Source organism: Sinocyclocheilus rhinocerous, unplaced genomic scaffold (genome assembly GCF_001515625.1).
Source record: "Sinocyclocheilus rhinocerous isolate Xijiao unplaced genomic scaffold, SAMN03320098_v1.1 scaffold753, whole genome shotgun sequence".
Classification (NCBI taxonomy): Eukaryota; Metazoa; Chordata; class Actinopteri; order Cypriniformes; family Cyprinidae; genus Sinocyclocheilus; species Sinocyclocheilus rhinocerous.
The window spans coordinates 1,204,225-1,204,806 of record NW_015655991.1 but is presented as its reverse complement, the minus strand read 5'-3'; positions in this window follow the sequence as shown (position 1 = coordinate 1,204,806).

The following is a 582-nucleotide window of genomic DNA, read 5'->3' as shown; positions in this document are numbered from 1 at the left end:
TGTATCTACCAAAGAGTTACAAATAAAACAAAATTACGGCTTATTTCTGCATTTTTAACATTGTATGCTGTATGTGCATAGGTAGCTAGCAAACAAGGAATACAGCTGTTAAGCTAATAGTCACATTTAGCTGAGTAGGATCATGATTGAGAAATGTTGGATACTGCTGGAAATACTGCTATGGGGTATCCTATTTATTATTTTAGGTATTTTAGGTATCATATCATTATTTATGATTAAGTAGTCAAACTCATTCCATATCAGCAGAATAGTGTGGTACAGAAAGTCTATGTCCATAAAACAGGTTCTGAATGAATTATGTTACTGATACCCAATGGTCAAACATATAATGCTATTCTAGGGAATTGTGTGCTTCTAATTTTATTGCCTACCAATAGTTTCAACAGGACCATTTTCTATTCTAACACAACAATGCCTCTGCGTATAAGGCAAGGTAAAAAAAAAAAATAAATAAAAAATAAAGATTGATACAGTCAGTGAGGAAGTACTTGACTTGTCTGCAGAAAGCAAAGTCCTAATCCCAGCTGAACACCTCTGGTGTGACTTTAAATGCAGACCTTG